Below are 24,801 nucleotides of genomic sequence, written 5' to 3' on the forward strand. Positions count from 1 at the left end.
ACCGGGAAGACAGAATGCACGATACTGAGAAAACGGTCAAGTCCGAACAACACGCAAGCGACAAGCGACACTCACAGCTTGTCTTGTCTCTTCCCTTAGAAAGTTTGCATTGATTACTGTGAGTTCGCTTCCACGTTCCTCTTGTCGCTTCAGTCTGAAATCTACCTTAGGGCGCTTTCAGACCGAAGCGACAAACAGCAGGCATCACGCAACACGGAATTTTTAACAATTTGCCACAACGAAGTGTTAGTTTTAAATTAAGTAAATTAGTAGTAAGAATATTTTCATTTCTTTATACATCATGATCATTTCATCACACAGTTCTTGTAGTTTTTAATTTTGTCTGTAATTGTGTTTTCGCAATTTTACTTCGCTTTTCCGTTCATTTGTTGAATCGCGACGATGTGGTTAATTTATGATGTTGATGATTGATTGATTTAGTTTATTTTACTTCGCGTTTTGTGCCTCTTGGCTAATTTGTGAAGATGGGGATGAGTGATGAAATTATGAAATTGATGAATGGACATTCACAAACAACCAAGCCCGAGCGGGATTCGAACCCGAGACCCTTGGCGTCGGTGATGTTGATGATGACAGTCAGTATTAACTTGATGTCACCCTATGATTATTATTATTTGGAATAGGATTCTAGAACATCACAATCCGTTGTGATGGTCACTCATATAACATAAATTGTACTGCGAGCGAAGCAAGTAAGATTTTTTCGAGTTCTGTTTCTTTGGTTTTTTGGAACATTTTCTCCATTTTTGCTTTCTCTGCGCTCGGTCCAACCGCTCCCCTTGCCACTCCACAGGGCACGCCACTATTCAAGAAAGGAAGGGGATGAATAGCAAAGAACACCCACCACACACCCACCACCTGCATTGCTGCAAGTCTTGATTGAAATGAACTGCAGTGCAATGTTCACAAAGGCTGCCGGTAGCATGTTTCAACTGTAGTATTGTTGCTCACCTGCTGAATTTACAGCGTCCATAAAAGAGACGAAACAACCCTCTTTTTCTTAAATTTGTAATTGTAATTTGGTTGAAAGATCTCACGGTTTTGCGAAAGAGGAAAGTGGGAAGGAATGTCCAAGTAAGGAAGGAAAATATCGGCCTCCTGCTCGCTGTACGTGCGGTTGGTACGCTTGCTATCTCGCCGTGTCACGCGAGAAGCGTTCGGCAACGATCGTACTTGTTCGGGAAGTTTCGCCCTCGCTCCCTCGACCCGATCCACGCGGCCAATGTAGTTACGCGCGGACCTTTGAGCCGTGAGTGTGACGCTCTAGAACCGGCGAAACAGCCGCGTGACTTGTCTTCAGACAGAGTTGTGGATCTTTTTACTGAAGTAAATCTCTTCTTTTACGGAGTTACGTCGTCATGAGTGATTTTGTGCCGTAGTGTTACGCTTCTTCTCACCATCTCTCTTTTTTTGTGTTCCGAGTGTGCACCAGTGGTTTTGTTTTTCAGGAGAATGTTTTTGTTGTATTTTTGTGCCTGTCTCACTGTGGTGTTGCCTTCAATGTCGTGTTGAATTGTGTCGGCCGGACGGGGAATAAGCTACCGGCTGCCATTGGCCAGCATTGGTGAGTACCTTCCTGTATTGTTGGTGGTTTTTGAGTAGTGGCGGATGTGGTTCAACAGGGCGAATTTACATGCTAATTGAAAGTTGTTGTGACACGTATTTATCGGGTGTTTACAAAACCAGTTTGAATGGCATCGCGAGCAAGGTATGATGAGATTCGTGGTTTATGTCCCACGTAAAATTTCAGGGCCAGCAGCAGCGTGTCTAGGAATTTCAAAAGGAGGATTGGGGGGGGGGGGATCCGTCATAAATTTTTTTTAAGTAGTCCGCATATATTTTGCCATATTTCCCAGCATTTAAAGTTATTTATTTTGGAGATGCTGAGCCAAAGGGAGGCATGACGCCAACCAACCCCCCTTTGGACACGCTACTGAGGGCCAGTATGCTCATGAAATGAGAAATAACTGCAAAGGCCCATTGTCGCGAATATCCCAGAGGTAATCTGTACGCGATTGTAACAGTGGTGTTTCCCCGGGGTAGTTGGTGGTGGGTGGCTACGACCCTCACACATTCGCGGATTTCCTTGTAAAATCTGATAAAATATAGCTCTGCCTGCTGGGAAAAAATCCCATTCCCATCCTTACGGTAAGGAACTGATTAAGGTGAGTTTGGGTCTTCGGCCTCCTCTGAAAAGGAGACATGTAGGTGATAAAACCATAGAATGAATGAAATTCAAGATTTTATTTTGACCAAAAATAGGGTACTTTAGTATTATACGGACTACCTCATTTATCTACGTGACGAGGAATGCTTACGAGGTTAGGTTAGGTCCCATTAGCATAAATACAATGAAAAATTATTATTTAGGCTGTATTTATGCTAATTGAACCTAACCTAACAGACCTAACCTAAACCTCGTCACATTGACAAATGAATTAGTTCGTATACTAAAGTACCAAAAATAGTATAAAAACTAAACCTGAGCTGGTGGCAGTTCTAACTTAGGAGATGGCAATTTGCTTAAAAATCGTCCAAAAATGTTCGAATATCGTGCAGAGAATTTGTCAAACCTAGAAGGTCCCCCCTTCAACAGTGTTGCTGCACTCACTTGCAACCAAGGTGCGCATTACGATCGAAAACCCAGTTCCAAATTACAACTTGGGGGGGGGGGGGCAATAAGGGATATTCTTAGAAGAAACAGTAAAATCGAGTATTTCTTTGCACAGTGGAAAACGTACTTGTCGCTAACGAGGCTGGAACAACACCAAGTCTCTGATGTTTACTGAGAATGGTGCTTAGTTTTGAAACTGGTTGTATTGTTTGTGCAAAGTCACGTATAAACACACAGTCACACAGTGCTAGTTTTATCAACGTAGACTTGATAATAAATATTAGCCTCAACAAGCCTGACCATAAAGTGGTCTTAAAATTCACTTTGCCACAATTTCTTGTCACCCGTGTCTGGTGAACGCCCCACCGAGATCTTGTGCCTTGTATTTTAGCGATGAGTGATAATTACAGGAAACTGATGCAATGCAGGGACACCCGAAAAGGAATATTCCGTGCACAGGCCGGGATTCGAACCCCGAACATTCTATGACGAGGGCATGGGTCGACCCACTAGGCCACCGAGGTGGTTATTTCTCGGGAGTGGTTAATGCTTTTATGTAGTAACGAAGGGGTATTTGGCTTGAATGCCATTTGACTGTAGTATGATTGTTAGGTTTCCACTATTTTCTTGTCCGAATTTGTGATAAATCCATAAGTTTAATGTAAGCATTTTTGGCGCACAAAATAAACATGCGAGTGGTGTAATGATATTTGACGTAGCACGTAATTGTACTAGAGTTTGTAATAATGACTGGCACCGACGGTTAGCAGTGACAGCCTGCCTGCAACATAAGACGTTCTTGATAACTTTCCAATTCCAATATTTACGTCTCTCGCGTCTTTGTAGATGCAATGCTTGCTCAGGTGGGTGTGATTAGCTTCTCTGCAAGGTGGGGTCTAGCACTTGCGGGGCTAATAGGGCGAACGTTTATTATCCTGCCCACGCAATACGAGGGCGTTTCTATTGTATTTTGGCTTCACAGCCTACGATATGAACTCTTGTGTAAGAGAAATGTAATTTTCCGCGAAGATTTGCTTCATTAGCATAATCCGAAAAAAAACTTTAGTGTATGTAGTTTCTAAAAATAAGTTTGTGGGATATTCACTCCTTAGACTAAAATATCTTCATGTACCCAATTTACGATTAGAAATTAGGCTTGGGTTCTTGCGAGTTTTTACCAGTTTTTTCCCTGATATTTATATTTTTTATCATCTACAATGGCTTTTTCGCGGTTGGCTAGTGGTGTCAATATGTTACGAAATATGACTCGGAAGCCTAAAACAATGCAACAATGCTGAAAATCTGTTTAATTTCACCAGCAGTGTGTATTTTTTTAATTATTGATTTTTGGCTTGTTTACGCTAATCACGGACATGAGGATAAATGATGATTACATATTGCTGGCATGCACAAAGAAACACCCATTTCTTATCTGACACTCGAACCTTGAGCCTTATGAATCGACAGGACCCTCTGCCTCCGATCTGGCTATTTAACCCTTTAGAATCGAACCAAATATCCGTGGAATCGAGTCGAATCGTAGATCGGGTCTTCCCGATGGCGTAGGGTTAACGTCATCGCCTTGTAATCAAGGGGTCCCGGGGTCGATACCCGGTGGAGGCACATAGTTGGTTCTTTAGTTAGTATTATTTGGAAATAGACCGATGTTCACAGTTGACAAGTCGGAATAAATGGGCGACTGAAGCATTAAGTAATAATCAAACAATTGTATTCAGGGCTATGTGATTATGCCCTTGCATCTTCATATGTCATGCATGCACACTTGCTTCTGCATAGTCCAGGACCACAACACAACTGCTACTTGCGGTAAGACTTGGAGCTGTGCAATTGTCGTAGAACCCTAACTGTATATTGTGGACGCCAATGAGTGACGTTTTGTCGTTGAATCCCTTTCCAAATCCGGGAATTATGGGTAAAATGCAATTAGTCCAATGTCGACATTGATGCTCCAAAAATAACATTGCAAATCGTAAACTCATTACTCGGATTTGCAAAGTAAATTGATACCATTGTGTTTCCTTGCATTTTTTCGTGTATTGTAATTGCTGTGGGTGTAAACAGAAATGGTTGGATAATTTTTAAATCATGTTTGCTTACTTTTTTCCCGTTGCCCTCCCCGTCCCACTATGAAGAAGCTGCTGATAGAACAATTGTGATTTGAACACAGAGCCCCTTTTTTTCGAAGTGAGAGTATTTCCTGCACCATGCGTGGACTTCCCATGTTCAAGTACGGATGATAACGAATTCAGCAACAGATATTCGGTGGTCGAATTGTGAATGGTCCACCGGCATATGTTGTCAAACATATTTTATCAGTGTATTGTTCGTGCATATCATCACGATTTATCAGTGTAATTAGTAAAGGAACGAAGAATAATACAAATACAGTACATGGAGACGGGCGATAAATTTAAAACGAGAGCGACAAAGAAACAAGTTTTCATGATGTATCGGTGGGAGTAGACATTGTGTAACACAGTATCTGATTTTATTTTTTGTTTAGCGTCGCTTTTTTGCGACTTTTGGCTAATCGCAACGCGAGGATGAAGTTGATGAAACTGATGAAGGGAAACTGTCGAAGACGCCATCGGCGACCGGTGGCTCTGAATTAGGTGAACAGGTACATAAAAATGGGGTTTCTAATAAGTATGTGTAACTATTAATCTCATTTTCTCATACTACCTCTTCACCCGTTTCAGAGTGACCAGACGTAACACTATATCCACTCAGTAGTTTGAAAGTGGGTTTGTGTCAGTTAAACTTATTGTTGTACTTAACCACCCTTGGTTATATCAGCAGTTTTATACTGGGGAAATGTAAGGAATGTTTAGGGATGTGAAGAAGTCAATTTACCGCATGTATTTTAGTTTATTTTGCTATTTTCTGTTTTAAAATGCCTAATGCCGCAATTTCTTAAATAAATAATTAGTGCATGTAGCTGTAGCTGATTGGCCGTTGTCACGTCAGAAGCGCTATAAGTAGGATGTTGCCATTAGCTACGCCCACCGTTGCGATAGCCAAGTGGATTTGTAAATTTGCGTCCCGGCGTTGGTTTATCCGGTCGTGAATCGTCATCTAATTACCATTCACTCTCATCGTCGCGATTAACCGCAAAAGTGTTAAATCGGCCTGAAATAAGCAATCTACTAAATAATCAAAAACAAATTAGTCTGACAAGATATAAATCTGTGTATACGTGAAACCAGGCCCATTTACCTGCGTGCTCAGTAAAAACAAAATAATTTCCTCGGAAAGAGTTTTTTCCTGGCAGTGTGTGCAGAATTACGACCACATCACCCTCTCTCTCACTGTTTGCAAATCGCTACACTTTGGCAAGTCATGCGTTCCAGCATAGCGTTCTGCATCGAGGAGCGAGTCACGACGCGGCTGATTTGTGCTTCAGATTACTGGCCAGCGGGGCGGAGCGTATAATACCAGCAATACAGCATGAAAGTGTAACGCCAGGGGGCACCAACGAATGGTGTCCTTGACTCTCGCTAGTCAAGGCAAGCAGTCATTTCCCCCTTCCACATTCTCTCTACGTGGGAAATTTTCTCTTTCAGTTTGCGAGGCGGTACTGTTTGAAGGAATATCAGCTTGAGGGAATGCGTTTGGCGGACAAAAATTATGCAATACTTGCATCCACTTACAACACTGTTTAAGCAGCAGTCACGATACAACCTTACTTTTTGTTTCTTTCTTTTCTTTGTAGGTTGGTTTAAAGCCCAATTAAAACCCCGTTCTGGGTCTTTTGTATTTCACCGCACCCCGTAGCACGCCAAGTTCCATGGTACACCACTAATTTACATGTATTGGGGTCTTAATCTAACCAATGGAAAATGCACTATTGCGGAGACATTTTGCGGATTTTTCACTCTCTCAAATCTTATAAATAGAGTCCGGATCTTTGGGTGCAAGCCTTTGACCGTTTAGGTGCAAAAGAAGGTGCAAAAAAATCAAGAAAACTTTAAGTACATTCATGTGTATCCGGTGACGGCGATTAGGGGGGGGGGGACAATGCCCTCCCACTTTTGCCTTCCGCACCATGCTAAACCTTACGTACCAAGGGAAAGTAAACTGTCCTTGCCCCCTCCCCCCAGTTTTGGAACTCAATCGCCGCCACTGCGTGTATCATAATTTTTCATTAATGTGATCTGAGAAATGAACACATACATATAGGGCTTACACTCATCAGTACAGATTCCTTGAGTCTTTACCTTCACTTATCTCTGACACTGGTTTCTGAATTCAAAAGGAATGAGTTGGGTACTTTTAGTACTAGTACACGAGCTACCTCATTTCAGACTGTCTGTTTTCTGGGAAAGCAAAATAAACACTTACGGGTTAGGTTAGGGAATATAATTGAATGTAGAGAAATGAGGTAGTCCGTATAATACTAAAGTACCAGTACTTGTACTGAATTATGTTGTACTTCTATATGTTGGTGAACTCAGAGCTTAATCGTTTATTGGTCAAGAAGAATTTCCCTTCCACAAGGTAAACATTTCCAATTTCTTCCAAAAATTCCCTCGATTTACAGAACATCACATGTAAATCGAACAAGTTTTCTCGGGTTACCAGCCAGGTTAAGTCCATGTTGGCTTCCAACGTTTCGAGCGCATACATTGCTCTCATCCTCAAGGGAATATAGAAATGGAAACCAGTGTAGGGTTAAATATATGACTATTATGTGGCGGAGTTTGGACTCTTAGTCTTATTTGCTCGCTCTGGATCCTGGTGTTCTTATTGGTTCGCTCTGGATCCTGGTGTTCTTATTGGTTCGCTCTGGATCCTGGTGTTCTTATTGGTTCGCTCTGGATCCTGGTGTTCTTATTGGGTCGCTCTGGATCCTGGTGTTCTTATTGGCTGTAGCTTCGATTTTACGGAGGAGTGAGTGTCTGAGAGAGCCACAATCGTACATTTTTACTTTAATTCTCTCACTGCAACCATGTTTTAAAGGCAGAATAGGTGCAAATTAGGGGGAATAATGTACCACCGAATGGGTCTATACGGTGATACATAAGATGTGAGACTCCATACATGGAAGCGCCCAATATTATTTTATTGTAGGTGCAGCACATAAAGGTCCGAGCTCTACATAAAGATTGGACCGTGATGACAACGCTGTCACCATAGTATCAAGGGGTTTCACGTTCGGTTCCCGAAGGCGATCACACTCCTCAGTGATTCGGCATCCCACTTTAAATTGTAATTCCAGTTGTGCTTAGCTTGTCTGAACATATTTGGCTAGTTTTTTTTTGTTGTTTTTTTCGGAGGGGCTGTAATTCTAAAAGTGGTTATCACATAGCTACGTTCTAGGAGGTACAGGGTACAGTGTAAAATATTTCAATTACTATGTCTAACCTTTGTTTTAAAAGTTGTTCAGAGACAAAACTGGTAATCAGGGTTCAATTTAAGGGTGATTGCATTTTCCTTTATGATTTTCTCAATTTCGGGAGGACATATAGCCCCATCAGCTCCCTCCTGTGTACGCCAATGTCTGTACACATGAAAACAAACTGTTGACTCAGAATTAAACCTAAGGCACTCGGCAGCCATGTAGGTGCGTGTTTTTGAGAGAGGAACATCTTAGTTCAAACTAAGCTCTGTTCCAGTCTTACGGCGGGCGCCCTACATGCTGGTAAGGTAAGTGGGGAGCGGGGAGCGACCAATCCAGCGCGATAAGAAACGCAGCAGCCTGTAGAACGAGGTGCACGTAGTATTGATTGAGTTGGCGTTTTATGTCCACTTTATGCACAGTAAGGCTAATCGGGACTGGACCTACAGTTTAAAGTGGGATCCGAACCACTGTGCCTCCACCGGGTATCGAATCCGGGACCCCTTGGTTACAAGGCGGCGACGCTACCACTGCGCTATCGGGGAGGCAGGTGCACGTAGTGGTTCCTCCCCTCGACGTCGTAACTCTCGGCGCCACCGCTGTTGTCTGGTTGGTCTGCTGCGTATTCCCCGCTTCCCTTGCCAGCATGTAGGGCGGACGCCCGACGTAACAGTAGAAAATACCTTTAGCTAATCTTAGCTGCACAAAATATACCTTAGTAAAGCATCGCAATACTATTGCTGGTCCACATTAGGGCAGAGGCATGTTGAGACAAGTCTCTCTTATTCTCTTTTGTTTTGATTGACTTACTTTCACTTAATAGTGAGTCCATTAAATGTTAGACGTTTCCCAATTCATTCTTGCACATACTCCTATTCTTAAAATGTCTGCTATATTGTCATGTTGCATGAAACCATTTACTCTGAGCCTTTCTTGTGTCTAAAGAACGCAGTGAATTCTTCTATTCTTGCATTTTCTCCTCCAGAATGTAGCTCTGCCTTTTTGTGCAGCAGGGACGAAAGAAGCGAAAGAGTGGAAGAGATGAGCGTTGACGCGGAAGATGAAACGGGAGGGTTTCTTATTTTCTCCCCTTCTCTCTCTCTTTTTTATCTTCCGGTCTGTGACCTTATTCTTGTTACGTAGATTTTTTCTTGTAAGATTCCCCTTGATCTATCAAGCAATTGGCTATTGTCTATCGATCAGGTTGGGATCTGAGTCTCGCATGTTACTCTGAAATAGAGCTCTTTCGCTTGTATGCAGTTGACAAAGCGAGATGCTCACATCACATGATTAGTGATGTTATTTGAATATTTACTAACGCAATTTTTACCAGATCAACGAACCTTCCTTCCACGTAATACCTCAGGAATCTGCATTGTAGCGGGCTAACGAAGCTATGGCGCCTGGTCACATTGCCAGTATGAACTATGAATCTCAGTTGAGTTGTGCCCCTGTGTTGTTGTGTTTCTATGTAGCTTTCGATGTAGTTTTACGTTGTTCTCATCTATTGAAGGTTCGTTGTAGTCAAGTATTATTTTAATTTTCCAAGTTGAAATAGCTTTGTTCGTCCCTGGTTTGAATCCCGGTCTGGGCATATGTTTACTTTGTGAGTATTCCTTTATCAATTTTATCATATCATCACTAGATCTAGCATTTTTAGGTTCTAAAAAGTGTGGGTTTTTAGTTTCCTAAAATAGGCTCTAAATAGGTTCGAAAAATCCTAAAATATGTTGTAAAAAAATCCTAAAGAAGTTCCTAAAGATCTTAGGTTAGGCTCGAAAAATTCTGAAGTAGGTTAAAAAGAAATTATAATAGCTCAAAATTCCTGAAAAATACTGATTATGTATAGTCACCGGCAATGAAAATGGGTCATCTATACCCTGAAATACGCAGTATCTTACATAATGTGTTGCCTAACCCTACGGCGATGGCAGAACTTACAATTAGAAATTTACTATTCAAATCCACTCTTCGGCGTATAGTTAGGCAACAATCTTTTTTTCAAGTTATCCACAGTCAGACTCCGCAATTTTGTCTGTAAGGACCATCTTATATGCTGAAAATAATCTTTCAACAAAAAACATAGTCAGTGGTGCAAACTTCAATGCTGAAATGTTAGTTTGCAAGGCCTGAATGCCACACAAAGCACCGAAGGGACGCGAAAGTGAGCAAGACCCCACAGATGAGACCACTTTGGATTGTACAGATCACAGTGGCACCAGACATTTTGCTTTGTTTAGAGCTTTGAAAAATCGCCATGGACTTGGATGAAGGGAAATCGACACAGAGTACGTTTCAAACACGTTCGTCATTGAATTTTTCGTGATCAAACAAAGCAAATGCCTCTGTGTGACATAAAAATCCTGTCAAACCTAAAAAAGTGCTTGATTTAGGCGCATAGACCTAAAATAGGTTCTAACAAGCAAAATAGGTATTTTTAGGCACTATGAAACTTCACCAGTTGTTGCGTTTTTTAACGAAACGCTGACATATCTTATTATTTCTTACACACCTTGAAAGGAAAAATCGGTTAAAAACCTATAATCTGAGGTCTAATCATCACTCATCCCTATCGTCGCGATTAACCGTAAGTGGAAGAAAAACACGCTAAATAACAAAAAAAAAAAAAATCAACCAGTTTCGTTGGTAAATGTCTTCTGTCTCAGTTTTAGATTAATGGTGTAGCATTACCTCCGACTGAGAGGCAAAAGAGCCTGCGCAGAACCGCGTGTTCTCTGCATCGTATTCGCCTTCTCGTTTCTTAAGCCTGGTTTACATTGGTCGAGTAGTGTAAAGCGAGCTACTCTCCTCTTTTAAACAACTGGGGAGAGTACTGGAGCCAGTACTCGCTCCAGTAGTCAGGACAATCGAATGGCTGTCCAAGGAGGACAGCGACTCGACCGAGTTGCTTCCTTCCTCATTGTTTTTTTTTTTCACTAGCGCTTATCTCGACAGACTACTTGGTCAATGTAAACGCTTCCTGAGCAAAGTATAGCGTCTGTGTTGTCTTAGTGTTGTGAGTTTCCTTTTTTTTAATCAACCATGAATAGGTGGTCCAAGATCGACAACATAAAGTTTGTAGAACTGTACTATGAGTGTCCATGGAATTTGTGTCGATTTTAGGAACAAAAAGAAACTACAACAACCAAAAACTACGGGCATATGAGGCCATAAGTTCTGGATGTGGGACTTGATGTATTTAGCGTAGGAGAGGTAAAATTGAAAATAAAGAATTTACGTTTTACGTACAACCAAGAACGATTGAAAATAGAAAAATCAAGTTTTCTCTCTAAGACATGTCCGCGTGCATTCTCGTATTGATTTCCCGTAAAAAAAAGTGTGTGAGCCGTTTCAGAGCTTTCTTTTTTAAATCGCCAATGACGTCGACGGGTTCATACTGGCAAAAGAGCATCAAACAGCTGCATCCACTATCCCACTTTGCTAGAGTCTAGTAGAAAGTATGTAAACAGCTACTCGCTCGACCAATATAAACCACCTTTAAAATCCAAAGATTAGCAACAAATTCCCGCACAATAGACCAAGCTACCCGTCCCCCAGCGGACCTTTGACAACATCAGTGCCACGTGATGACTTTATTCTTCTTTGGACAAGAGGATCTTAGGCAACTGTTAAAAATAAGAGTCGAAGATTACACCGGACATTGTTATCGAAACGAAGCCTCTTCCCTAAATCCTTCATTGTGCCGCCCTTGGCTATGTGTGCTGATGAATATGGAAGACACCTTTCCAACAGCAAGTTCCTTGTTTTGTTTTTGCCTCTCATGTGACGTGAGTGATCGGAGGTTTGATTTGGGTGCGTAATAGCACGCGAGGGCCAACGTCATTGAAGTGCAGACAGGCCGCGCTTTCTCTCGGGCCTTCATGTTCGATGGCTATGCAACAGCCCACCGTTTGCTCGCTTGAGGCATGGAACCATTCCTTGCACAGCCTAATTACCCTTTACTCCAGTCATATACACAGTGTAATAAATTGTTATTCTGTTGTCAAGATAACACTGCAAGTGGCCGTAACCTGTTTGATAAGTAAGTCGCACACGGAGAAAGTAAACGTTTTAATCTGTACCCAAAAGCTATATCGTCGGGCAAATGTTAGAAATACAGTGAGGTGCTTCAGTGACTTATAACACAGTTTTGTTCAGTCCGTCTTAACTGCCTTTCCCCCCGATTGTAAACATAACATTTCATGACTTCGTACAATGTTTATCCATTGTAATGATTGCAATGTAATTTCTTCTCTCTTGAGGCGAATGTAATATTGTGTATTTTAGATTGATATTACAAATTAACAATAAAGCAACACGAAGAAGGATAATTATCGTACAATTGTTTGAAACAATGATGCACAAAAGTGCTAAATCAATGTTGTGCAAGAAAGTGCCTTAAATTTAGAATGTAAATGCAGTAAAGATTCCACCTTCAGCGTGTACAGTCATGGCAAGAATATTTCCTCAATAGAGCCTTAATACCATTAGTCTTATGTGGGAAGTACTTCTTTGCACGACTCTACAGCATAGGGAAATTTCAAGCAGACCCGGGTTCAAACCCCGGTTAAGGCACATTTTACAGTGGTTCGGATTCTACTTTAAACTATAGTCTAGTTCTTATAAGCCTATCGGTTCATAAAATTGATTTTAAACAAAAACTCGAACTCAAACCACAGGAACATGTGATACCGAAGTAACAGTTGTGTCACAACAAAGTGGCAATTGGTACTTAACGAGAAACTGCACACACATGAGCTGAGCAACCATTTTCTTCAATTTTGATCGCAAACCATTCAGAAGGCGATGATAAACGTTTGATCTAAATTTTTACAATCTGAATTCTTAAGCTTCTTTTGTAAGTATGTTATGAACGTTTTAGTTACAAATAATATAAATGTATGTCACACCCCCATTACAGAACCCCTGCACACGCCACTGAAATTAATGGAATGGACCACACACCGGAACGTTAAAAAGGAGACTGCTCAGTAGCCTAGGAAACTCAGATTATGGTACATAAAATCTCTTCGGTGTTGCACCAAAAATCCCAACAGAACTCAGCCAACCCGCCCGCTTCTGGACGTTATTGGCCAGCTGTTTCCACACATTGTGCACATCCAACGCTATAACGTACGTGCATAATACATGCATGGTTGCTACATTTGTGGTTCGCATTTCTATGATTCGCCGTCATCCTTTGGAAAAATCGAAGTCGTGCCATGGAAGGGAACAGCACTTTGTCGCATTCCATAAAGGCGATCGACAGTAGTGAGGCAATTTCCAGGAACCAGACTTTGCAACTGTTCACGTTTCCGTGGAAATGAGTGTTATAATTGACCGTCCGAGACAACGCCACACCACAATTCAGCAATCAAAAAGCGAACCGCTTTCATTGTTTCAAGCTCGGCAATTGTATCTGTATGCCAGTACTTTCATAACAGAAAGGACAGTTTCCCTTTAGAGAACATGGTGTGTAGAGTGTCGTAGAATAAAATTGTGATCAAATTGTTTAGGTCTCAAATTTATATCGTGATTAATTCCATCCACTGTTAGGGAATATTTTTCAAGTCTGTGTTATGCCGCGGTTGTTTGGTAATGTACGCAGGAGACCTGGGTTTAGTTCCCCTCGCGGATGGTCTTATGCGGGGATGTGATGTTTCTGTAGGCTGCATAAGCGATTTTTGGACTCGTGTATATATATACGACTGGCGTGTGACCTTGGGAGCTATATCTGCCAATCGTTGTGGGAAGAACATCGGTTGTCGTGTAGCAACGTTGCAAGCGTAATCCTGCATTCGCGGTTTGCTGAAAAAACGGAAGTACAGTGCGCCAAGGTCGTTCGACCCCCTATTTTTTCCCACCCTAATAATGGTCCACTTGTGCGAAGATGATATTTATGTGCTTACAAGAGATTCAGGAACATGAGGAATGTTCGATGTTCATTTGTTTGATACCCCATGGGGCCTTCATCACCCTGGGGTACGATAGTAAATTATGCCAGCCAAACACAATCGCTGATTAGTTGCTTCCCACTTGACAGTTGAAAAGACGACAGAAGCCTCGCATCATTGGTCACTTGGAGGCCACCCAAGCGGCCGGAGCGTGGTGCTTCTCTCATCACTTCCACTTACTTATACATTTACACATAATTAGAATGGAAATGAAAGTTTTTTCTTTGTGCTTTCATTAGAAAGCCGATAATGCAAAGCCAAGATATAGGCTACGATGTTAAAGGAATCAACGTCGGTCACCATTCTGAAGGACTACCATAATGGAAAGCTACTCTAGTAAGATATCTCTCACGTTTCTTGAGCCCATTAATTAAATGCCATAAGTTTCATTAATTCTAAAGCATAAAATACTGATTACACAACCTCTAAGTACTTCTGTGGTAAGGTGCAATCCACATGAGGCAACTTTACTTTTAAGTACCTGTATTGGCGGTGCAGAAGTGCCAGCGGCGGCGCCAGGATTAATCATCTAGGGGTGCTGAGGAGGTGCGAAAACAAATTTAGGGGGTGCGAAGTTGAAAGTAAAGGAAACGTTAAAAATGGATGCATCAAATACTAATCAACTTTTAGAGGCCGTTTTGAAAATGTCAATGAATCTGAACAATACTAGTGACGCTCATTTTGCTTACTTTGTACCACATGTTTTGTAACTTGATATTTGTAATTTGAACTATGCAGAGAGAAAGAGAGCGAGAGAGAGAGAGAGAGAGAGAGAGAGAGAGAGTCTTGCTTTTTTCAACAATGTTTGATAAAGAAAACCTATTTCTAAAGGTGTAGGTAATTTCCGAAAATCACAAACAGGCCAGCTGAATAAACAAAAGAATAAATAATTCTTCACAACAATGCCGAGGAAAGATATACAACAGTCGCCGATCTTTGTATGCGACTTCTCTTTCAGAGTAGCATGCCTGTTGTACACAATGGTCTCACTTCAAAACCTCGCTCCTCCATATGAAGACGTGGTTCTTTAATAAGTTACAATACAATACGACACTGCAAGAATTAAAATTGTTCCAGTTCTGAAAAGGGGACGCGGAAGGAGGTGCGGAGGAAAATTAAGCAGCACCCCTAAGTATCCTCCTGGCGCTGCCCCTCAGAAGTAAATACTTCTTGAAAATCTCACATGGCGTGCGTCTCTGTGTGTCCTCTGGCGACAACCGTCACAGTTTGCGTGGAGATGCGGTAAAAACTCACGGGGGACCTGAAGGCGAGACAAGACAAAGAAAGCTGTGCTTGGAGAACGTGGAGTTTGACGTGAGGAATCCTGGAATGAGAGACCAGGGAGAAATCCATCTGGGTGGTCTCTTCTCGATTAGATTAAGGGCTGTAGAACCAAGGGATAGTCGTGGTTGTGGTGTAGTAAAGATGGACGATGCATTTCCTTTAATGTGCCGCCATCGCTAGCTAGTAACCATTGACCATGGGTGTAACTTGGGACCTAACTTTTGGGGGGAGGGGGCAAAAATCGATTTTGGGGCTTAACTTTGGGGGAGGGGGGCAGAATCAAATTTGGGACTTACTTTTGGGGGGAACAGAATGAAACTTGGGACTTAACTTTGGGGGAGGGGGCAGAATCAAACTTGGGACTTAAATTTGGAGGGGGGGGGCAGAATCAAACTTTGGACTTAACTTTGGGGGAGGGGGCAGCATCAAACTTTGGACTTAACTTTGGGGGAGGAGGCAGCATCAAACTAGAGACTTGACTTTGAGGTGGAGGCAGAATAAAACTTGGGACTAAACTTTGAGGGTCAAAATACACTTGGGACTTAGCTTTGGGGGCATAATCAAACTTGACACTTAACTTGAGGGGGAGGGGGGCAGAATTAATAAGTGTTCCATCCCATAAAAATAGCGACCAGAACTATTTTGCTGAATAGCTTACATTTGCACAATCAAAAAAAAATACACTTCAATACTTTTCCTACTCAGGTCCCAAGAAGTTAACAAAAGTATCATTAACTTTTGTATTTAGTTGCCTGAAAATTTGGGGGGCAAGTGCCCCCCTTGCCCCCGCCAAGTTACGCCTATGCCATTGACTAACATTATTTGCCATAATAGTTTTAAGAAAACAACTAAATAAGTTGTTATCAATCTTATTAATTGCATCTGCACTGACATATACAATACAGTACACTACAACTTATTACATACCTTTATTTCACAGTGCAAATACTCTCAATTCAAGGTACTATTCTGTCATTGTATAATCTTTGTATCTTTATTGTATTATCGTTATCTTGTCTTGTGGTGTGTATTGTATCTGTGACAAGAGTTGGTTAACTGCTCATGAGGCCGAAACGCCTGTAAATAAGTATGGCAATAATGAAGTCTTTTCAACCAACAATTAAGTAGAAAGAGAAGCAATCCTTTGACTAATGAACAATTGCCGGCCCGCACGCATTCTGCAATCATCATCACAAAAACATCAACTACATTCCGAAATTTAAAGTCTTTTGTGTGACAGCAATTGTAAGGGTGACAGTTTATCTCACGAGACCGATTCATTTATTTTGAGGGTGGTTTCAAGCTCCATAACAATACCTGCAATCGGTTATGGAGACAAGAATATGTTTTGACGTATCGAAGTTGGCAACACTGAATCCCTTGAATTGGCTCGAACAGCGTATTCCTTCTCATAGAAAGACAGAGGATGGAGGTGAAGAGAACTTTAAAAAGTGATGTACAGTTGGATGTTCTCATTGGATGTAAAGCTGAGTTATGCGCATATTGGAAGCGAGTTTAAAAAACCTTCGCCGCTGTACAAGCGCATGCGCCGAAGACCAAAATTCAGGTTTCTGAATCGGGCTTCTTGATATTCGCTTGCCCGCACGGTCAGCCACCATGTTTGCGCCAAACACAGATTTGCAAAGCAGTTGGCGGACGATAGACCACTTAGTGGCGGGAAATGTGGTTTTAACTATTCCATTGAGGGCCAATGGTATTGCTACAACCCAGAAGTGTCATTGACTGTACAAGTCCGCACCCTCTATGTGACTTCTTGGCATGCAATACAGAGGATATAGCTTTACTTTTATTAATATATATGAATACCTCCCCCCCCCCCACACACACATAAACAAAATTGGAATCCAGAGTCCACCTCATTTCAATCGTACCCGCTTCAAACCTACTCTTTAATTCCCGATCACGTTAATCACCGAAACAATGTTTATTGTGGTGTTTATTTACTTTCAATTTCACGCATCGGCGGTCATTAACACTGTTAACAATGATGCGTGGATTTCCAATGGAAAACCCACTCTTTTGTGGCGCCGACTGGGTCGTTGGACATTGTTCATTGAGGAAGGCTTCCTATCAACAAACTGTGTTTGCCCTCCTTCCCTCTCCCCGCAAGAGCAGAGAACAACGCATCATGTGTGGATTTGGGTGTAGAGATAAAGTGCGTTAATTGTTATTTGTCATAAGCTTTTTCGGTGATTGTTCCAAGAATTGAAATGGTCTCTGCATGCTTTTGTTTTTTTCCGGCGCGTTGTCGGCTCCGGGTGAAATGAAAAGCAATAAGAGGATCCTGTTGTTTTTTTTTTAACTGAATATATGATATTTTTTAACGTTTTGCGGAAGTTGCCGATAGATGGGGGAAGTAGGGTGAGAGATGCAAAAGTTGATGAGAATGTCGAAAAACGAAATGTATTGGTGGCTTAAATCCAGCGGTTATAACATTTATTTAAGTGGAGAAATACGACTCCCTCCCCTCTTCCAAAAAGGCTACATTTGCCGTTAATTGTAATGGAATAACTTCTTCTATTCAAATAGATGACTCCTGCTATTTCATAAAATTGTGGCTGGAGAGAAATTCACTGGGTGCTTTTTGGAAAGCCAACCAATTGAACCGAAACAAAGAACGGCATGTCGTGTCCCTGGTGTGAAAGGTTGCATTTAATTCTTAAGGTACGTTTAAACACTCCCATGCCAGGCGACATGTCGCGTGTCACTTCAATATAGGTTTTACTTTGCGTTTCTGCAGCTTTTGGCTAATATCGAAGATGAGGATGGATAGTGAGTGATAAGATGACAATCACGAACACAATGGACAGCATACCTCACATGTTCCATTGAGGATTATACTGGCCATGGGTCCAGACGCCAGAGCCTCGTTAGTCTGCAAAATGCAGTCTAGGGTGCACTACGTGGAGTGGGGTTGACATTTGAGTGTCTTCGGAAAGAGTCATCCATTTCACCCGCCACTTCGATATAAAAGCTCCCTTAGTCAACGGAAGTAGATGCCGTCACTTTTAGCCAGTGCTCGAAGTTAAGGGGAATGCGAGGGAAACCAGACAACGAAACTTTTGCAACGCATCCACCACAGCTGTCTCATTGTCATCATTTGAAACCATAAAAGGAACTTCCCCCGCAGCATACGTCTTAATTCAGGCGTGGCCAACCCGCCGTATTTGTGAAAGAGCGCTCTCGTATGCACGTGTGGACCGCAAAGCGAGCAGCGATACTGTGTAGCTTTGTAGGAGGAAGTGAACGAGGCAGGAGGCTTCGTCGGTCGCGTTCTTGCAGTGGGAAACCTCTCGTCGTGTGGTTCGTGAGTAACAATGCGGTTTGTCATTAGGGATGGCAAAATCCGGACAAAATTTTTTATCTAAATATATGAATTATCAGAAATATCCGAATGTGTGCATTATTCGGACAGTTTTACCGTTTATCCGTTTTACGAGCTATCCACATGTTCGTTTTTCCATGTACGGATTTTCTACAAATCCTTCATCAAATCTGTACTATCCGGATATCCGAATTTTCCGGATATTCACATTATCCTGATATCCGTACCAGGGTTGTTAAAGCTCCAGGAACCTGGAAATTCCAATGGGTTCTATTGAGTTTCGCTGCAGGACCGGAACATTTTTTTCTTGCACAATTTAAATTCGGTCCAAGTTGCGTAGTTACATTGAAAAAAAGGTCCCTGTACCGTATTTTAATTGTTCCTGAAAAAAGGTTGTTGGACCGTATTTAAATTGATGCGGGAAAATGATTCCTGGACCGAATTGAAATTCTTCCGTAAAAAGTTCCTGGACCGAATTGAAATTCTTTAAATATGAAAAGGTTATACACTGTCTAGAACTCATTTACGTTTGCGATTTTCTCTCCCAGTCCGGAATTGAATTTATTTACAATTCCTGGACCAGGGTTGACCGATTAAAAGTTGCCTTCTAAAAATCTCCGCGAGTACGTTTTACATTGGAATGTCACACTGCGGTTGTAGAAAAGGTAGCGCAGGGAATAAATAAAAAAAACACTGTTGTTCTCTCGTGGGCCAGATTCAAAAACTTCCTTGTCGAAGAGTTACTGTACAGTACATAACGCAATGGACGATATTCCGTCACATTGAGTTCAAACTAACCCGTCACGTGTTGCTCCGGCATCCGATCCAGGAACTGCAGCCAATAGGAGCCGTCGATGAGGTAACGTGAAGCAGGTATTACAACAGGGAACGGCAGTGCTGCTACAACCAAGTGAAGGAACGCGCGCGAGAGAATGGGGCTACATGGAGAGTGGTAACGTGGCTGCTGCGTTCGCGTTTCGCCCATTTCTACCTTGCACCTTAGATTCTTGAGACAGCCAACACCTGGATTAGTCTTTCATGATCACAAGTGGATAATTCTTTATCGTTAGGTCCGTATTCGATCCAAGTTGCGTATTGTTTCATTTCAATACGGTAATTGGACCCTATTTAAACTGATTGGAAAAACAAAAAAAACAGGTTCCTGGACCGTATTTAAATTGATCGGGAAAAAATGGTCCTGGACCGAATTGAAATACTTTACAGATAAAAAGGTTCTTTACGGTCCAGAATCCATTTATGCTTGCTGATTTTCTCTCCTGGACCGGAATTGAATTTATTTAAAATTCCTGGACCTTTAACAACCCTGATCCGTACTCTCCGGATATTCGGATTAGGATTATTCATTTCATGTGAATCGGATATCTTCTTCTTCTTCTCTTCCATTCCCTTATGCCGTTAAGCGTCGGGTACCTCGTTCTGTCCATCTCATCCACTCCGTCCGGTCTCGACTCATTCTTCTCATTTCGTTCTTAGTTTTTCCATATTTTAATCCTATCTTTTCTATTCTATCTTCCCATGTATTTCTTGGCCTGCCTCTTCCTACTCTACCCTCAACCCTCATCTCCATCACTTGCTTGGCTTTCCTATCTTCATTCATTCTATTTACATGTCCATACCACTTCAGCTGGCGTTCCTCTACTACGTCAGTCATTGTCTTCTTTTGTTTTACCTCTTCTCTTATTCTTTCATTTCTTATTCTGTCTCTTCGAGTTTTCCCCACTGTTCTTCTAAGATATTTCATCTCTATTGCTTGAAATTTACTTAGATGTTTGTCTTGGAGTGCTAAGCTTTCTGTGCCATAGCCCATGATGGGAACTACAATTGAGTTGTAGAGTTGCATTTTTGTTTTTATACTGATCTCTCTTTTTCCCACCAAAGTATTACTCATTTGATAATATGCTGATGCTGCCTTCTTTGTCCTATTCATTATCTCTTGATCAATTTTCCCACTGTTACTTATGATAGTTCCTAAGTATTCATATGTTTCTACTTTCTCTAGTTGTTTCCCTTCGCATATTATATTCAGGGCTTCATTTTCCTTGTCCTCTTTAGTCACCCGCATGATCTTACTCTTTTCTATATTAATCTTCATGCCTTTCCTTTTAAGTTCTTCATACCATTCTTCCACTGCTTGCTGAAGTCTCTCAGGTGTATCTGATATCAGTACGATATCATCGGCATATAATAGTGCTTGGATATATACTGGCCTTAATCTCCACATACCTATCTTCGTTCTGTGTGTTCGTCGTTTGCATATTTTAGCAATTTCGTCTAAAAAGACGTTAAATAGGATTGGACTGAGGCTATCTCCTTGTTTTATGCCTTTCTCAATGTCAAATTCACCTGAGTATTCGCCATCTACTCTAATTATTCCTACAGGATTATTATATACAATTTTTATTGCATTCAACAATCTTACTGGTACTTTCTTTGCCTCCAATGCTTCCCATACATATTGCCTAGGGACTGAATCAAAAGCAGCTTTTAGGTCTATAAAAGCTAGGTATGTGTCCTTGTTCTTGGCAATTCTTTTTTCCATAATCGTTCTTATAGTATATATATGATCTTGTGTTTGCCTTTTAGGGCGGAATGCTGCCTGCTCCTCCTCCATATCTTCCTCCACCACTTTTCTGAGACGTCTTTCTAGTATCCTTGTGTATAATTTATAAGCGACTGATGAGAGGCATATTGCTCTGTAGTTATTACAGTCATAGCTACTGCCCTTCTTATGTAGTGGGATAATGATATTCTTCCTCCATTCATTTGGTATTTTGTTTTCCTTCCATATTCTTTGAAACATCTTGGTTAAATTCTTAACTACTTTCATACCTCCATATTTTATTAATTCTGGATTTATTCCATCGGATCCTGCTGCTTTTCCTGTATTCATCAGTTCTATTGCTATTTGTACTTCATCTTCCTTTATTTCCCCTTCTATATCTGAGTCTTGTACCTCCATGTATGGTCCATATATCACCCCTACCTCCTCTGGGTTATTATTTTCTTTCTGGAATTTTTCACCATAGTGTTTCCGCCATACATCCAACACATCCTTTTTTTCTGTGATCAATTTATCTCCATCTTTAATGGTTCTTATTGTTTTTCCATATTTTCCTCTCAAGTTCTTTACAACTTTCCAAAATTGCCTTGTATTCTTTTCTCTAGCTTTTTCTTCAACCATATTTCCAAATTTTTCCCAGGATGTTATTTTAGCTTCCTTCACTATTTCCTTGACTTCATTTCTTTTTTCAATGTATTTCCTTCTATGTTCTTCTGTCTGAGACATAATATATTTTTTCCATGCTTCCTTTTTGTTTTTTACTTTTTGTTTCACTTCTTCATTCCACCAAGATGTTTTCTTTTTTCTTGTATCTACTATTTTCTTTCCGCATACTTCTTCTGCAGATTTTATGAGTGCCTTTTTAATTCTCTTCCATATTTCTTCTATCTCTAGTTGTTCTACATCTGGTCCTTCTGTCAGTCTGACTGTTACCTGTTCTTTATACTCTTCCTTCTTCTCTTTTTTCTGTAACTCATTTATCTTAATTGTTTGGTATTTTTTCATTCTGGGCTTTGGTGGTCTCGTGAAGCGTGTGTCCACTATTAATAATCTATGGTCTGTACCCAGTTCAGCACCTCTTATAACTTTAACATCCATTATGTTTCTCCTAATACTACTGGTATATATTATGTAGTCTATTATGCTTTTAGCATTTCTTCCTTCAGCCTGGAAGGTTATTTTATGTACTTCCTTATGTGGGAAGAAGGAGTTTCCAAGAAGCAACTGATTTTCTACACAAAACTCCAGTAATCTTTTGCCATTCTCATTCAATGTCTTTTCTCCCCCATAGCTTCCCATACTACCATGGGCTACCTTCTTATCTTTACCTGTTCTTGCATTTAAGTCTCCCACTATCATTACATACCGTCCCTCCATTACTTCTTTATCTACTGTCCTCTGGAGTTGTACATAAAATTCTTCCTTATCAAGCACAGAGGCATCTTCTGTTGGTGCATATACTTGGATATATGATATTTTATATTCTATATCAAATTTAACTACAATTATTCTTGAGTTAACTGGTTCCCAGCCACTGACCTTTGTTTCATATTCCTGACTTGTTACAATTCCTACCCCTTCTTTTGCTCTTCTTCCTTGTCCAACACCTGAATATCTCAAGGTATATCCCTCCTCAAGCCTTTGTATGCCATTTCCTTTCTTTCTTACTTCACTAATTCCCATTACGTCTATCTTACGTATCTTCATTTCCTGTACTAATTCAACTTCTTTTCCTAATATAGTTTTAATGTTCCATGTTCCCATTCTCGTTTTCCTTTTCCAGTCCGGTCGTTGCTGTGTTGATCTGTCCATTCCGAGGCTCCTGTTTTTTCTCTGAATCCGTTAATACCCTTGCGTGGGGGATTGGCCCAACGCAGGGTGGATTTATTTAGGGTTTACTCCCCTAGGGCAGTTGGCTTTACCATGCCTTTTGAGTCTGCCCCACCCTTGGTTTTCTGTCAGGGTATCCTTCCCTTAGCCTTTGGGGATCCCTCCCCTCCCTGCAAGGCAGCAGGGGCAGTGCTTATTTAATGGCGGCACTTCCTCGCCATGTCACAGTGCTGTCAATGGGCTTTTCTGGGTTTTAATGAGGATGGTCCTGCCACAAACCAAACCCCCAGACCCTGTTAGCACTGCCGCCTCGGTCCGGGACTGCTTATTTGGCATTGCCTTATTCGCAGCTAACCACCATATCTGATGGCCGTTCGCTATCCGCCACCTGCGACCCGCCCGGTTGCTGAGGCTCGCCCCTCCCATAGGAGGCCGGGTGAATTGGACCCTATTTAAACTGATTGGAAAAACAAAAAAAACAGGTTCCTGGACCGTATTTAAATTGATCGGGAAAAAATGGTCCTGGACCGAATTGAAATACTTTACAGATAAAAAGGTTCTTTACGGTCCAGAATCCATTTATGCTTGCTGATTTTCTCTCCTGGACCGGAATTGAATTTATTTAAAATTCCTGGACCTTTAACAACCCTGATCCGTACTCTCCGGATATTCGGATTAGGATTATTCATTTCATGTGAATCGGATATCAGATAATTTAAAATCCGGATATCAGTTATCCGTATTTTGTGGCTATCCTCATTTGGCATTGTAATCGTGGAAGAAGAAACAGTAGGTGGTTCCTTGAAAGGAACGCCTTCCACCCACCATTTTGCACCTCTCAACATAAGCGGCTCCTCCAATTATGTCTCAGCTGCTTACTGGCCTTGAGGTGCAGGTGGAAAGCTCGCACCGCACTTACCACTCGCTGGCCTCCAGAAGTGCACGTGAGATGCCCAAGTCTGTTTCTGCTCTTCTGACTCGTGCTTATCGTCACGATTTACCTTCAGAGGGAATAGAGGAACGAAAAATAGCCCAGTTACATGTACGACAAAAATGCTGACTTGTACTCTACTTGTTCTGTCAGTAAAGCATATATACCGATTAGCTAGAAGCGCCATCTAGAGGGGTTGACCATAGTTCTTAATACCAATTTGCGGAGAGCCGAACAAAGGGCGGGTTCGATATTATTTCATTGCCCGAGTTGGCAATGACCCACCAGATGACAGATATGATAAAGAACACCGACAGTGCCATAACGCCACGTTTGCCAGATCTAATAAATCGGGAACGCTTTCGTCTGGTTGATCCAATAATGGTGTACACTTTTGCGTTTCAGCAGATGCTGGTTCCGCAACATTTCCCGGTGATTTCCATGGAAATCGAAATTGTGTTATAGGCTTCAAAGTAACCGTCGAACCCCATTACTGGACTTTCGGATTTAATTTCCGTGGAAATCTAGTCAGATATGCCTCGTATCACATTCAGGCATTCTTGGTTCGATTCACTCACAATTTTTGATGGTTGTTGGTTTTGAGTGACTTTGAATCACGCCCTGTTTTCTATCAACTGATTGTAGTGGCGTGACGAGGATTTTTCTAAAAGGGAGGGGAATTATGTCCTGTTTTTATTGTAGTCCACCATCCTTTCCTATGCTTGACATTTTTTCCAGAAAGGTTTGGGCAAAGCGGGTTATGCTCTACTCTTGGGTCTAGTGCACAGAGGATTTTTTTCGGAAGTGACTGGAATACTAATGGTGTATATTACATCGCTGCGTTCTCGGGGCCGAGGAGACGGAATGCAGAATAAAATATA

The 24,801-nt window shown here is 41.4% G+C and overlaps 1 long non-coding RNA gene across 1 annotated transcript in view; it reads left to right on the forward strand.

Moving 5' to 3' along the window:
* The first annotated feature begins 1,260 nt into the window (after positions 1-1,260).
* The window catches only part of LOC145999175 (uncharacterized), a 460,310-nt gene continuing 436,769 nt past the window's right edge, over positions 1,261-24,801 (forward strand). The window contains exon 1 of the long non-coding RNA XR_014443373.1: positions 1,261-1,585. This is a non-coding gene — a long non-coding RNA (uncharacterized LOC145999175). The remainder of the gene's footprint in view (positions 1,586-24,801) is intronic.

Source organism: Lepisma saccharinum, chromosome 1 (genome assembly GCF_977018435.1).
Source record: "Lepisma saccharinum chromosome 1, izLepSacc3.1, whole genome shotgun sequence".
Classification (NCBI taxonomy): domain Eukaryota; kingdom Metazoa; phylum Arthropoda; class Insecta; order Zygentoma; family Lepismatidae; genus Lepisma; species Lepisma saccharinum.